At 47.4% G+C, this 13480-nt stretch overlaps 1 protein-coding gene across 2 annotated transcripts in view; it reads right to left on the reverse strand.

Moving 5' to 3' along the window:
- Positions 1-13480, reverse strand: part of EDC4 (enhancer of mRNA decapping 4) — a 928397-nt gene that overhangs the window by 517603 nt on the left and 397314 nt on the right. The window lies entirely within an intron of this gene.

Here is a 13480-nt window from a genome sequence, read left to right on the forward strand (position 1 = left end):
TGAGATGGAGTTAATAGGCTCAAAAGGAGGAGAAGTTAAGGCCTGGAGCACTAAATTTAGATCCTAGGGAGCTACCTTTGACCGAGGTTTAAATGGTCTGGCTGTGAAGGAGGCTCGGATGAACCTGTACACCCAGGGGTGATCAGCCAATTTTTGATCAAATAAGGCACCAAGTGCCGAAATTTGCACATTTAGGGTGCTGGTAGATAACCCCTGTTCCAATCCTTTTTATAGGGACTTTCTGAGTGGTGCTTGATAGGCATCGCCCTGAGAACTCTAGAAATTGTTCCCAGATTTTTTTATATTTATCGGATGCTTTTTTTCCTGCTGGATAGCAGAGTAGAAATTAACGGAGCTGAGAGACCCTTTGCTAGCAGGAGCCCCCTCTCAAGTTCCAGGCAGTGAAATGTAGACTGTGTACTTGAGGATGGGACACTGGACCCTGGTGTAGTAAAGTTGGAGCATCTGGAAGGATCCATGGGTTCGATGTGGACATACATCTGAGCCAGGTGAACCAAGCCCTCTTCGGCCAGAAGAGTGCGATCAGTATTATTTGTGTCCCATTCTCCCAGATTTTTTTCAACACTGTTGGTATTAGCAGAATCGGGGGGAATGCGTAGGCAAGTTGGAACTTCCATTGTTTTAACAGCGCATCCACTCCTTCCGGGTTGTCTCGTGGGTTCAGGGAATAGAACCTTTCTACCTTTCGGTTTTGTTTTGTGGCAAAGAGATCTATCTGTGGCATACCCCAAAGAACACAGATTTCCCCAAATATTTCCTGATTTAGAGACCATTCGTTCTGATGTAGTACGTGCTTGCTCAAGAACTCTGCGACAAGGTTGTTTGTCCCTTTCAGATGTGTAGTTGTCAATGATAAGAGGTGATTTTCTGCCCAAAAAAACAGTCTTTTGGTTTCTTCTAACAGGGATCTTGACCTTGTTCCTCCCTAACGATTTATGTAAGAGACTGTCGTGCTGTTGTCGGACAAGACCACTAGATATTTCCCTTTGGTAATCTCTTCTGTTTGCAGAACTGCTAGCCTTACTGCTGTTAGTTCCTTCAGGTTGGAGGATGCTGACTCCATCTGAGGATCCCATCTGCCTTGCAGAATCTGATCTTTCAAATGTGCCCCCCAGCCGAGAGGGCTCGCATCGTGGGTAGCACCACTGAATTCTGGACTGACCATGGCATCCCGTTTTTAAATTTTCTATTTTTAGCCACCAATCTAAAGAGTACTGAACTTGTGGCCACAGTACGATTTTCAGGTTTAAATTGTGGGGATTTTTTGCTCGTTCGGTCAGTATTTGCCATTGTAACTCCCTTGAATGCAATTGTGCCCACTGAACCACTGGGATTGTGGCTGTCAACATCCCCAGAAGGGACAAGGCTTCTCTTAACAAGATAGGCTGGCCTGATTTTGATTTATTTTTTGCTTTATGGCTTTGATTTTCCTGTCCAGAAGGATACAAACTTGATTGATTGAGTCCAGTTGAATTCCCAGGAATTCCTGTATCTGGACTGGAAGCATTTTTGATTTTTTTAAATTGATTAACCACCCTGGTTTGGACAATAGGTCCCGTACTTTTGAGACTGCCATTATGCATTCTTCCTGGCTATCTGCTATAAGGAGAAAATCGTCTAGATAGGGTATTAAGAAGATGTTTTCCTTTCTTACCAACGACGCTATCTCTGAAATTATCTTTGTAAAGATTAAAGGGAGACATTGGTATTGTACAGTTGTGGACAAAAGTATTGACACCCCTGAAATTCTGTCAGATAATACTCAGTTTCTTCCTGAAAATGATTGCAATCACAAATTCTTTGGTATCATGATCTTCATTTAAGTTCTCTTAAATGAAAAAAACATAAAAGAGAATGAAGCAAAAAAGCAAAACATTGATAATTTCACACAAAACTCCAAAAATGGGCCAGACAAAAGTATTGGCACACTCAGCCTAATACTTGGTTGCACAACCTTTAGCCAAAATAACTGTGATCAACCGCTTCCGGAAACCATCAATGAGTTTCTTACAATGCTCTGCTGGAATTTTAGACCATTATTCTTTGGCAAACTGCTCCAGGTCCCTGATATTTGAAGGGTGCCTTCTCCAAACTGCCATTTTTAGATCTCTCCACAGGTGTTCTATGGGATTCAGGTCTGGACTCATTGCTGGACACCATAGATGTCTCCAGTGCTTTCTCTCAAACCATTTTCTAGTGCTTATTGAAGTGTGTTTTGGGTCATTGTCCTGCTGGAAGACCCATGACCTCTGAGGGAGACCCAGCTTTCTCACACTGGGCCCTACATTATACTGTAAAATTTGTTGGTAGTCTTCAGACTTCATAATGCCATGCACACGGTCAAGCAGTCCAGTGCCAGAGGCAGCAAAGCAACCCCAAAACATCAGGGAACCTCCGCCATGTTTGACTGTAGGGACCGTGTTCTTTTCTTTGAATGCCTCTTTTTTTCTCCTGTAAACTCTATGTTGATGCCTTTGCCCAAAAAGCTCTACTTTTGTCTCATCTGACCAGAGAACATTCTTTTAAAATGTTTTAGGCTTTCTCAGGTAAGTTTTGGCAAACTCCAGCCTAGCGTTATTATGTCTTCATGGGTCACCTTCCATACAGTCCCTTTTCATTCAGACGCCGATGGATAGTACGGGTTGACACTGTTGTACCCTTGGACTGCAAGGCAGCTTGAACTTGTTTGGATGTTAGTCGAGGTTCTTTATCCACTATCCGCACAATCTTGCGTTGAAATCTCTTGTCCATTTTTTTTTCCATCCATATCTAGGGAGATTAGTCACAGTGCCATGGGTTTTAAACTTCTTGATGACACTGCGCACGGTAGACACAGGAACATTCAGGTCTTTGGAGATGGACTTGTAGCCTTGAAATTGCTCATGCTTCCTCACAATTTGGTTTCTCAAGTCCTCAGACAGTTCTTTGGTCTTCTTTCTTTTCTCCATGCTCAATGTGATACACACAAGGACACAGGACAGAGGTTGAGTCAACTTTAAACCATGTCAACTGGCTGCAAGTGTGATTTAGTTATTGCCAACACCTGTTAGATGCCACAGGTAAGTTACAGGTGCTGTTAATTACACATATTAGAGAATCATCACATGATTTTTCAAGCAGTGCCAATACCTTTGTCCAACCCTTTTTTATGTTTGGTGTGGAACTATATCCAATTTGGCTTTAAGACAATTCTTTTTGTATTTTTTCATTGAAAACAAATTAAATGAAGATAATACCAAATAATTTGTGATTGCAATCATTTTCAGGAAGAAACTGAGCATTATCTGACAGAATTGCAGGGGTGTCAATACTTTTGGCCACAACTGTAGATGAGTAGGGATTTTATTTATTTCTACTACCAGTCTTAAGAACTGTTGATGATCTACACAAATGGGAACATGATAGCAGGCATCTGTGAAGTCTATTACTGCCATGTAACAGCCTGGATATAGCAGTTTTGTTGTAGTTTTTAATGTCTCCATTTTGAATTTTTCTACTTTGATGTATTGATTTAGGGATTTTAGATTGAAGATTGTTCTTAGTGAACCATCCAGTTTTGGCGTGAGGAATAGGGTACTGTAAAACCCTTTCCCAATTTCTTGTGCGGGTACTTTTACAAGGACTTGTTTTTCCCTGAGGAGATGAACTTCTTTTTCCAATGTTGCCTGGTTTCTTTTTGCGACATGGGTGACTTTTACTCGATGAGGAGGGAGGGAGGTGAAGTTTAAACGTAGGTCTTCGGTTAAAAGGGATATTACCCATTGCGACGTTTGTAATTTTTCCCATTGGTAGACAAAAAAATCGATGCCTCCCCCCCCCCAACCCGGATATCGGCGTCATTGCGGTTTGGGGTCTGATTTCTGAGGTGGTTTGTTAAAGAGATATTCTCTCTCTCTTCTCTCGCTCCAGGGCTTCCCACGTGCGGATTTATCCCCTGGGCGACCACGGCCTGTTTTTCCTGAACCCCGAAAGTAACGCCGGTTGTCATTCCACCGCCGCCTTGAGAATGGAGAAGGCGGGAAGTGTTTTTTTCTTATCTGGCACCTTCTCTAGAATCTCATCTAGTGCTTTCCCAAATAAATGTTGGCCCTCACAAGGGACTGCACACAATTTTACTTTAGACAAAGTCAGCCGACCAATGTTTTAGCCACAATGCTCTTCTACCAGAGTTGGAGAGGGCACATGCACGGGCAGAAAATCGCACTCAATGGCGGCATCTGCCAGAAAGTCTGACGCATTTTGAAGTGAGGGTATTATTTCTAAGAATCTCTCCCTTGGACATTTGTCCCTTATTTGCTCGCTCAATTCCTCTAATCACTTTATCATGGCTCGAGCTGTACAAGTGGACAAGCTGTACAAGCCACTCCTGGTTTAAATGCCCACGTCGATGCTTCCCATGCTGATTTTAAGAAGGCGCCCGCCTTTTTATCAAGAGGATCTTTTAAAGCCCCCATGTCTTCGAAGGGAAGCGCTATGCCCTTAGAAGTGCTTGCAATTGCCGAGTCCAATTTAGGTGCTTTTTCCCATTTACATAGTTACATAGTTATTAAGGTTGAAGGAAGACTTTAAGTCCATCTAGTTCAACCCACAGCCTAACCTAACATGCCCTAACATGTTGATCCAGAAAAAGGCAAAAAAAAAACATGTGGCAAAGAGTAAGCTCCACATTGGGGAAAAAAAATTTGCAGATTTCTTCCTCAAATGGATATTTATGCTTAAGGGCCTGAGGAACTGAAATTTTTTTATTTGTTTTTTTCCCACTCTTAATTAAATTTAATATATTTTCGTGAAAAGGAAAAACTCTCCGCTTTTTCACCTCTAGGTTGCTAAACATAGAATCTTGGGTAGTTTTATGTTCTTTTGGTGTTTCAACCCCCAATGTTGATCTAACTAGCTTAAGCAGTTTCCCAACATCCTCAGATAGTACATACGGCCGACCACGCTCTTCATCTGAAGAGTCTAAAGGTACCGTCACATTAAGCGACGCTGCAGTGGTATAGACAACGAGCCGATCGCTGCAGCGTCGCTGTTTAGGTCGCTAGGAGACGTCAAACCCGGCAACAGCAGAACGATGCAGGAGCGATCCAGTGACGTACTTATTGTTCTCGCTGGTTGTTAGCTCCATGAATAAACATTGCAGGCATCATTGCTTTTGCTGTCAAACATGACGAATCACGCCGACCTGATGACCAAATAAAGCTCCGGACTTCTAGCTACGACCAGCGATGTCACAGCGGGATCCTGATCGCTGCTGCGTGTTAAACACAACGAGATCGCTATCCAGGACGCTGCAACGTCACGGATCGTTGTCGTTCTCGTCGTAAAGTTGCTCAGGGTGAAGGTACCTTAAGTCTTTGTCATCATCAGGTGGCAATTCCCCCGGTTCACCTTCTGATTCCACGTCAGAGGTTTGGGCAGGTCTACGAGGTGGATTTTCAGAGCTATGTAACCCATGCTGTTTCATTTGCCATTTTACTGTGATTTTGACTTCATCCCTAACGATAGCCTTTATATTTTGGAGTAATGATGAAGACCCCTCGGTCACAGCCTTAGGCTGGGGTCACATTGCGTTTTGGTCAGAGCGCTAACGGACAGCGTTGCACGGCGAAATTAACGCCATGCAACGCGTCCATTAGCGCTCCCATTGCCCGCAATGTACCAGCGCATTGCTAGCGCGTGTCATTTTCGGCACGCGCTAGCGACGCGCCGGTCTTTTGTAGCGCGCCTCGGACGCTGCTTGCAGCGTCCGCGGCGCGCCCGAGGTCCGTTCCCCGCTCTCGCAGATCGGGGATCTGCGAGAGCGGGGACGTTAACGCGACCCCGAAACGCGACCCTTTAAAAACATTGCGTTAGCGCAATCCGCTAGCGCTAGCGCTAAACGGATTGCACTAACGCAATGTGACCCTAGCCTTATCTATACATAACCGACAGAACCATTTGTCATAGGTTTTAGGGAGAGCTTTATCACAGAGTGCACAGACTATTTTTCTGCTTGGCCGTAGCCTTCTTCCTCTGCACAATATAATACAGAGATACTGTGTTACCGACATGTTATTTGCCTTACATAGGCACGCACCCACCAAAACCTTTAGTACCGCGGGGGTCTGTGGAACGTCCACTGGCACAGGCGATTCCACAGTCGGGTCCGCCACGTTAGATAGGCTATTGGCACTGTTACTCATGCCTTGCAGTGTGAGCGCCCCTGAACTTCCTCCCTCTCGGGAGTGTCAGCACACCGCTCCCTTCGGCGTGTGACGTCACTTCGGTTGAACCCGGAAGTTCTCCCATTCACGTTGACGCCAGCCTAGTGTTGGGGCACGCCTCTACTCCAAAACAGCCTCCAGCCAGGAGCTGACGCCGGGGAGTCCACAGCGGGAAGGACGCCACCGATGCAGCGTCAGTAAGTAATGCGGCCGCACCTGCCGCCGCTGCCCCCACCGCGGACCTCGGTCTCTGGACCGGCCCCTCCAGAGAGCGATCCCTCTGGGTCGACGCAGGTTCCCCGCAGGAACAGGAAACCAAACTGAGGAGAGAGGTGCAGCCACCATCTTTTATCTCCTATGCAGGTTTCCTGTTCCTACGGGCTGGGACAATCTCTCACATTAGGTGCTGTCATGGGGAAGGGAAAAATGGACCTCAGTTTGTTGTAAAAAAAAAAAAAATCCTATTAGCCCTTAGTAAAATTTAAAACTTGGGGCTAAAAACATTCCAGTGGCGGGCGTGGCCTATCTGCTGATGGAGTAGGTCGCACAGAGTGGGAGCTCCTCAGCCAGGAACCTCAAAGCGGCACACTTCTACCTCTCAGGTGTCCTCTTCTGCCTTCACGACATCGGTGCTGGCTCCCGGAGCGTCGGTGAGTGCATGGGGAAATCCAGAGCGTCCAACCGCGATCCCCCTAGGAGAATTCCCGACTTCTTTGCAGCCACCCCGCAGCCACCGCCGGAATCCAAGATGGCGCCGTCCTCCCCCAGGGCTTCCCGCTCCTCACAACGCAACGCTCAGGCGTCGCGGTCCGGCGCTGCGGCGTCGCATCCAGATGGAACAGCGCTACATTCGGACGCAGCAGCGTCGCATTTTGGCGGAGCAGCGTTAAATTCAGGCGGCTCGGCGTCTGACGCAGCTGATGGCCCGGTGACCGCATCTCTCCTTAAAGGACTGCTTGGGGACCTTAGATCCTCCATCCAAGAGGACTTGCGTTCTATGCTGGCTGAGCTAAGAGGAGAGGTGGCAGAGCTGGGCAACCGCACGGACCGCCTGGAGCGCAAGATGGCGGAACTGGTCTCCTCTCATAATGAGCTCTGGGACGCACATGAATCCCTGCAAACCCTAGCTGCTAAAACCCACGCTAAAGCCCTGGACCTGGAAGATAGGTCCAGGAGAAATAACGTTAAACTGAGAGGCATCGAGGAATCTGTCCTGGCAGGGGATTTGAAGCCATTCCTGCAGGACTTTATGGCGGCAGCCTTACCGCAGTTCGCGCCAAAGGACTTCATAATAGACCGCGTTCATAGGATCCCTAAACCCTCTGGCCTGGGGCCCTCCATTCCCAGAGATGTGCTGGCGCGCATACATTTTTTTGAGATAAAGGAGGACTTCCTACAGGCCCTAAGGAGAACCCCAGCGCTTCCTGAACGATTTGCAAACATCTCAGTCTTTCCGGATCTCTCTCCGGGCACTTTGGCTCTGCGGAGGACCTTCGCCCCCTACACTGCCATCCTCAGAGAGAAAGGCATCCTGTATCGCTGGGGATTTCCGACGAAGCTGCTCATTCGCAAAGATGGATCAATCACTACCTGCCTAACTCCGTCCCACGCGGCTTCGGCTCTCGCTAAATGGGGACTCCCGACTCCGGACTCCTCGAGTGCCGTGAACATTCCTAAGCATGGGTCTGACGGAGGTCCCAGGGCCCGTATCACACCGGACTGGGAGGAGGCCTGAGTCTACTGTATCTTTGGTTCCTGGCTATTTTCCCGCACGGATTTACTTGGTTTTTCTTTTTTTTTCCTTTTTTAAGCTGCGTTGGTTTCTCGCTTGAGAGCTCCAGCAGCATCTGTTTGCCCCATAGGTGAACTGTTTTTTTGATTCTCACCTTCTGGACTCAGGATATTCCTGAATGGACCTTGGTCCGCTGGTTTTTTTGTTGTATGTCCTGTTTGTTTCCCTATGTTCTTTCTCTCCTGTTTCTGTTTTGCCCTTTCTTATGTCCTGCTATATTGACCACATGTTTTCTTTGCCTTTGCTCAGGTTATCAGTGTTTGAGGACTGTAAAACTGTTCTTATGCCTTTTCAATGAGTATCTCACTGTATTCAATTAACGTTAATGGCCTCAACTCGCCGGGTAAGAGGTCTGTGGTTTGGCGTCAGTTGAGCAAATCCCGTCATGATATTTTATGTCTCCAGGAAACGCACTTGCTGGAATGTGATAACTCCAGAATGCAATCAGGTCTGTACCCGCATCAGTTTTTTGCCAATGGCCCGTCAAAAAAGGCGGGTGTAGCCATTTTCTTCAGCAGGTCCAACTCCTTCCAACTGGTTCGATCTATAGCGGATCCATTGGGTAGATTCATTGTGGTGTTGTGTCTCATTAATAATGCCCCATATACTATTGCCTCGATATATGCCCCTAATGTAGGCCAACTTAAGTTTTTGGAGGGTGTATTCAAAACTCTTAATGATATTCAACATGGGCACAAGCTGATAGCTGGTGACTTCAATGCCCCAATGTCCAAAGTCCTTGACTGCTCTGCCTCTTCACTGTCTAGATGTGAAGTCGGGCCTCTAGCTGACTCTTTCCACTTGCATGATGTCTGGCGGTACCTGCGCTGCGGTGAGAGAGACTACACATTTTTGTCTCCCAGACACGGTTCTTATAGCAGGATCGATTTTGTGCTGGTGAATGACGTGGCTCTCCCTCACTGCATCGCAGCAGATATTGGCAGTATCACCTGGTCGGATCATGCCCCGATGTCCCTTACCCTGAAGGACCCCTTGGCCATCAGACCCCCTGCGTGTTGGCGCCTTAATGCCCACCTCCTGGCTGACCAATCCAATTCCCAATGTATAGAGGAGGCCTTGGGAGAATTTTTTGCCTCCAATGACACTCCTGACATTGGTGACGATACCCTCTGGTTCGCCCACAAGGCGGTGATTAGGGGTCACTTCATCAAGCTAGCGGCAAAGGCTAAGAGGAAATACAATGCGGCACTTCAGGTAGCCTTAGACGAATTATCTCGCCTGGAATCTGCTCATAAACTTTCTCCTATTCCAGCGCTTCTCTCTGACCTTTCTAAAGCCCGCATACATGTTCGCAATCTCCTCCTCCATAAGGCTGAGAAGGCCCTGAGGAAAACCAGAGCCAAATTCTACACAATGGGGGATCGAGCGGGTGCTGTTCTGGCTAGACGTGTTAGGAAGAGAGAGGCCCAATCCAAGATCCCATTCTTGCTCCGGTCTGACGGCTCCCAGGTTCGCAACCCGATTCAGATTGCGGAGGAGTTTGCTTCTTATTATTCCTCGCTTTATGACCTCGGGTCTGACCTGGGGATTCCTCAACCTACGCGGGAGTCAATTTTGGCGTTCTTGGAGAGGGCTAATCTCCCCTCGGTCACTCAGGAGCAGCTCTCCTTCCTAAATTCCCCCATTGTCGAGTCTGAACTCTCACAGATTATCAGAGAGGCCAATAAGGGTTCTTCCCCGGGGCCTGATGGCTTTCCCTTCTCCTACTATGCTCAGTTTTTTCCTGTCCTTGCCCCCTTTCTGTTGCGTCTTTTTAATAATTGGCTGGCGGTTGGTAGTATTAGGGCTGAGGGGTTGGAGGCTGCCATTGCGACTCTCCCCAAACAAGGGAAACCCACAACATCTCCGGGGAACTTCCGCCCGATAGCACTCTTAAACTGCGACGTTAAGATCTACGCAAAAGTCTGGGCCAATAGATTGTTCTCAGTCCTTCCTGATCTCATTCACCCCGACCAAGTTGGGTTTGTTCCTGGCAGACAGACGAGGGATGGTACCAGACGACTGATAGATCTCTTGGATGTGGTGGAGAGGGGGAGTCTCCCCAGTGTATTCCTGTCGCTCGATGCCGAGAAGGCGTTTGACAGAGTGCACTGGGGCTATATCGAGCTCACATTGGAGAAATTTGGGCTTACCGGGCAGATTAGCAAAGCGGTTATGGCATTGTATTCCAACCCATGCGCGTTGGTTCGATCGGCGGGATTCGGGTCTCGAACGTTTCCTATTAGGAACGGTACTCGTCAAGGCTGCCCCCTCTCCCCTATCATCTTTGCTCTGATCATGGAGCCCTTGGCCGCCATGGTCAGGCAGTGCGCGGACATAAGGGGAATTGCGGTGGGGGGAACTGAACATAAAATTGGTCTTTATGCCGACGACGTGGTCCTGACCTGCACCTCTCCCTTAACTTCATTGACTGCAATCACCACCATCCTATCTGAGTTTTCGGCGGTTTCATATTATAAACTTAATCTCACCAAATCCACAATTTTCCCCCTCTTCCTCCCCCCCCCCCCCCTTCAGATTCAAATTCAATCTCAATATGCTTTTATTTGGGCTCCCTTGGGCTTTACATATCTGGGCATCAAGATTACTAGGCTAGATAACATAGTCCGAGTAAATTGCGAAGAATCTCTTTCGGAGGTCAGGAGGGGCATGGAGCAAATATCAAGCGCGTCTCTCTCGTGGATGGCCCGCATACAAACGGCGAAAATGCTATTCCTCCCCAAAATAATGTACCTCTTTCGGTGCCTTCCCCTTTTTATCTCCTCGAAGTTTATTTCGGCTTTTCAATCTTTGATAGACCGATTTATCTGGAATAAGAAGCCCCATAGGGTCAGGCGTCGGATTATGTCCCTTCCGTACTCTGCGGGGGGGTTGGGAGCTCCTGCGGTCCAGGCGTATTACAGGGCAGCGATCCTTGAGCCCCTTAAAATATGGTGGGAGGGGAACTCATGTTTGCCCTGGTTTCTGATTGAATCCCATTTTGCTCCCCAAAACTCGCTTAGATTGCTTTTGGAGCTCCAACTACTTCAAGTTCCTCCTGTGGGCCCCTGTCTCCGTTCTATTAGGAACGCATCTAAACTATGGGCGCTCCTTAGCACTTCTCTCCTAACATTCATGTTTGACTATGTCTCTTTGCAGGCTGTGGAGTGTGCCATTGCCCACATTTCTCTTGCCTCCTGGACGAGGCTTGGGGTGCACCGGGTGGCGGACCTTTTCGGCTCGGATGGTCTCTTGTCGTTTGAGGACCTTGCGGGGAGATTTTCCCTCACTGGGTCTGACTTCTTTCAATACCTGCAGATTCGCAGCTTCCTCAGACCGTGGCGGTCATTCGGTGCACCCCCGCCTCTGACAGAGGACCCGGCCCATAGATTCTTCAGACCATCCACCATTGTGCCACATGGCATCTCCATAATTTATAAAGCCCTCATTTCATTTGGTTCTACTGACAAACTTCCTTTTATGTATTCCTGGGAGTCAGCGTTGGGCTTTGAGGCTTCCCTGGAGGATTGGCAATTTGCTATGGTACACCCTTCTAGGTTCTCGTCTTGTTTGGGCCACTTGGAGCAGGTGAAAAAAATTCAGCTCCACTGGTACCTCACCCCCGCCCGATTGGCGAGGGTTTTCCCGGCTACCTCTCCGCGCTGCTGGAAGGGATGTGGCGCCCTTGGGTCCTCCTCTCATGTCTGGTGGTCGTGTCCGCAGGTCCGGGTCTTCTGGCGTGGTGTAGAGACTTTGATTGAGGATCTGATCCGTATGCCCCTTGTTCTGAGTGGCCAACTCGCTGTCCTGGGCATCTCCCTCATCGATCTCCCTGCCCCCCTGCGCCCCATAGTTTCTAATATCCTAGTGGCTGCTAGGCAATGTATCGCGAAGCATTGGAAGACCTCCGTTTCCCCCTCCAGAGCAGAGTTGATCTCCAGGATTGATTTACATTTTTGTTATGAGGTCATAATGGCAGGGGGTCTATCGAAAAGAGCTAAGGTCCTCTCGTGGTGGGACCCTTGGACGTCCTCGCCATTTGTATCTCAGTCTGCCCTTTCCCTTATTTAAACTGTTTGCTCCTACAATTCTGCTCTTGTTTTTTGGTTTTCTGTTTATTTCTTCTATCCTCTATGTGACACTGTATTTATGTATTTTGTATTGATTACATTGTGGTCCTTAATACGGTATGCATTGGATTTTTCCCCTGATCCCCCCTTCCCTCCCTCCCACCTTCCCTTTTCATTCTGATATGTTGTTTATTGTGAAAAATGTTCAATAAATACTGATTGGTTAAAAAAAAAAAAAAAACATTCCAGTGGCAAAAATGTAATTTATTCTTTATTCACCGCTCATATCTGCATACTTGGGAGAAATTGCACAAAAAATAGTATGGTGCAACTTCTATTACACTTGTGAAAATAAAAAAATGGAGCAAATAAAACATTTGTGCGCAGAAATTTTCACTGCTCAACGTTATATCCTTCCGTAAAGCACATGGGAGTTCAAAGTGTTCAATACTCATCTAAAGACATTACTTGATGGGTCTAATTTCCAAAATGGGGTCACATGTGGGTTTCTACTGTGCACACACATCAGGGGCTCTCCAAATGGGACATGGCATCTGCAAATGATACCAGTAAATTTTGCGTTCAAAAACTCAAATGAAGCTCCTTCCCTTCTGAGCCCTACCATGCGTTGAAACAATAGTTTTCTCTTTCAAATGGGGTATCACAGTAGTCAGAGGAAATTGCACAAGTGCTATCGTTCAATTTCTCCTGCTACTCTAATGAAAATTCAAAGTTTGGGGCAAAAACACACTTTCATTTTCACGGCTCAACGTTATAAACTTCTGGGAAGCACCTGGTTGCTTAATGTACTCGCCACACATCTAGATAAGCCCCTGAGGGGTCTAGTTTCCAAAATGGTGTCAATTGTGGGGGATTTTCACTGTATAGTGTACATCCAAGTTTTTCCAAACGCAACATGGCATCCGCTAATTGTTCCAGCAAATTTTGCATCAGAAAAGTCAAATGGCGCTCCTTCCCTTCTGATTTTAGCCGTGCGCTCAAACAGTGGTTTTTCCCCCACGTAAGGGGTATTGGCATACTCAGGAGAAATTGCACTACTTTTTACCCTTGTAAAAATAAAAACAAATGGGTTCACTAAGGCTAAGTTCACACTTGCGTTTGACAGCCCTACGTAGGGCTGCGTACTTTTTCCCTTAAGCTCTGCCTACTTCTGCATGTGTCCTGCGTACCAATCTTTAACATTGGGTACTCAGGGACATGTGGATGCGTATGCATGCGGCATTTTGACGTGCGGACGAAAGCAAGAAAATGCAACACGATGTGTTCGGCCGCACGTCTAAGTGCCGCATGCGGACGCATCCGCATACAACCGCCTGTCCCTGTGAACCAAATGTTAAAGATAGGTACGCAGGACGACACAGGAAGCTTGCTGA

Source organism: Ranitomeya imitator, chromosome 9 (genome assembly GCF_032444005.1).
Source record: "Ranitomeya imitator isolate aRanImi1 chromosome 9, aRanImi1.pri, whole genome shotgun sequence".
NCBI classification, from domain to species: domain Eukaryota; kingdom Metazoa; phylum Chordata; class Amphibia; order Anura; family Dendrobatidae; genus Ranitomeya; species Ranitomeya imitator.